Source organism: Helianthus annuus, chromosome 4 (genome assembly GCF_002127325.2).
Source record: "Helianthus annuus cultivar XRQ/B chromosome 4, HanXRQr2.0-SUNRISE, whole genome shotgun sequence".
Lineage (NCBI taxonomy): Eukaryota > Viridiplantae > Streptophyta > Magnoliopsida > Asterales > Asteraceae > Helianthus > Helianthus annuus.
This window is the reverse complement of record NC_035436.2, coordinates 190243651-190246188: the sequence shown is the minus strand read 5'-3', so window position 1 is coordinate 190246188 and position 2538 is coordinate 190243651.

The following is a 2538-nucleotide window of genomic DNA, read 5'->3' as shown; positions in this document are numbered from 1 at the left end:
CAAGCTTAAGATGCCTACGTCTGTTGAACAATATTTATATTTTATTTGATCCCCTGTGGATACTTTTCGACTATTCGTAATACATTGATATTACAAACGATGGTTGAAATATATTTATCTTTATGCTTCCGTTGTGCATTCATATATTGTGTGGTTTGACTATATTGTTGCCAACTACGTCACGGTAATCCCCCACCGGGCCCACCGGTGAGACACGTGGAAATCGGGGTGTGACAAAAGGAGAAAAATGTAATAATCATTTAATAAGTTCATTAAGGGTAAAATAGTAATTCAATAGGAGTGATTTTAATAAAATGGGTAAATATGTAATATGTATAGTTTAAAAAAGGGAAATATGCAATTGATTTTAAGGGTTGGGTATATATGTAATAAATGATCTTAGGAGGGGGATATATGTAAATGACCCAAAGATTTATAAGCCGAAAGCTTATAAATTAAGAATTTTGCGAATCTAGAAAGTGGATGTTGAGTCCATAACGTAGAGGATCAAATTATGATCGCGTAGGAAGAAACAGGAGGTTAAACGGATGAACGGATTGAAAGTTATGGCCGTTTTTGTAAAAGGGCAAAACTGGAATTAAAACCTGCAGCATTGAACTGTAACCTACGGGTCAAGACCGTAGGCTACGGTCTACGATTACTGCTCGGAACAGATATGGGGGACCGTACAGTGGCGGATCCAGGATTTTTTTCCACTGGGTTCACTTTTTAGGTTCTCAAATTTCGTTCAACTTGACGTTATAATTTCCGGGTCGGGTCGGGCTTTATCACTAAAGATTTCTATCTTATTATCTATCTTCGTCTCTAAAGAAACACATTTCTCTAAAGTGATTTTTAATAGAGTAAATTACGTTTTTGGCCCCTGTGATTATATCACTTTTACTATATTAGCCCAAAATAAGAATTTTTAACATATCTGCCCCCATGGTCTCTATAACTAACCATTTTGGCCCCCATGATCTCTAGACTTAGGGGCCAAAATGGTTAGTTATAGAAACCATGGGGGCAGATATGTTAAAAATTCTTACTTTGGGCTAATATAGTAAAAGTGATATAACCACAGGGGCCAAACACGTAATTTACTCTTTGTAATAAATTTGTACAAAACGAATTTGAGTCTAAACGGGTCGGGTCGGGCTTTTTCAGTAAAATCACTTTTAAATCAGCAGTAAGACTTAAGTGAAATTACACAAGGAAGAAAGAACAAGACAAAACCATAAGCAATATAATCAGATATATCTCCTAACTATTGCTCAATCTAAAAATAATTTACAAATAAATGCTCTGTTGGCAACTTATTCTTACTTTTAACTAGAACTAAATCGAGGGGCATAACGTTTTGCCTTGTCTGCACTTTTATGGTTTCCAAAGACAAGCTGTGACTACAATATTGTAACAATTATATGGTAAAAACATACAATATGTAATTGTATAAATGGGTTTGTGTTGTTCTTGTAACCCTAAATGTTTTAGGGTTTTAAATTAAACAAAAAAAAAGAGAGATAAAAAAAACGGAACAAAAAGAGTATTAATTATGCCTCATACGGGATTCGAACCGGGGTGTCTTGGGAAGAATAACGCGGTCATAACCAGTGGAGAAGCAAGGCTTTTTTGTTTATGGGTTCCTTTTATATTTTACTTATGGGTTCCTTTTCAGTTTGTTATGCATATTTACACTAAAAATTTAAAACCGAATAGGTTCCTGGGAACCCGTTCTTTGTTAATAGGTCCGCCCCTGAGACCGTAGGCCTTTTGTCCAAATTTGTTGTTTTGTTTTGCAAGCTTAATTATGTTACTAAGCTATTTTTAAACCTCATAATTACTAACATTTAAGAATTTTAAATGTTGTTAGGTCTCTAGTATGTGCAACAAGGTTGGGATCAAGCTCGTACAAGAATCAAACACATAACAAGTTGAAGCTTCCGCTCATGTTAAATCGTTTTGATAACTCTAAACATGGTTATATGTTAGAATTGTTCTTGAACTCTTGTGAAGTTTAGATATTTTCAAATCATGATTGATGATTTTTGTAATTTGGCATTTCATGAATGAAAAACCCAAACCCTTTGAGATTCCCATGTTGATTCTTTTTACTATTCTATTATTTTTTTTTTAATTTTATTACCCAAATAGATTACAATTACAAATATAAACAACTAACGAGTGCTGGATTACTATTATTCTATATTTCTATTACCAATGAACAAAAGAATATAAAACGGATTTTTCGGTGATGGTTGAAGTAAAAAAGGTATGCTTGTTTCGGGTAATTAAGGCGGGTATGAGTTAATACCATATCGTGTCCCAAAACCGAGAAAAATAAAAATTAATTTCATATCCGGATATCCGTCTCGAATGCTTCAGATGTACCTACCGGGTTCAGGTTTATAAAATATTCCTTAAATATACATAGTGAACCATCTAATTTCACAATGAACTAATAATTAGGCAAAAATCTAAACTGGGATCCCCATATGATGGATATGGGTCTCATAAGTCAAACCTTCATGATTTTTT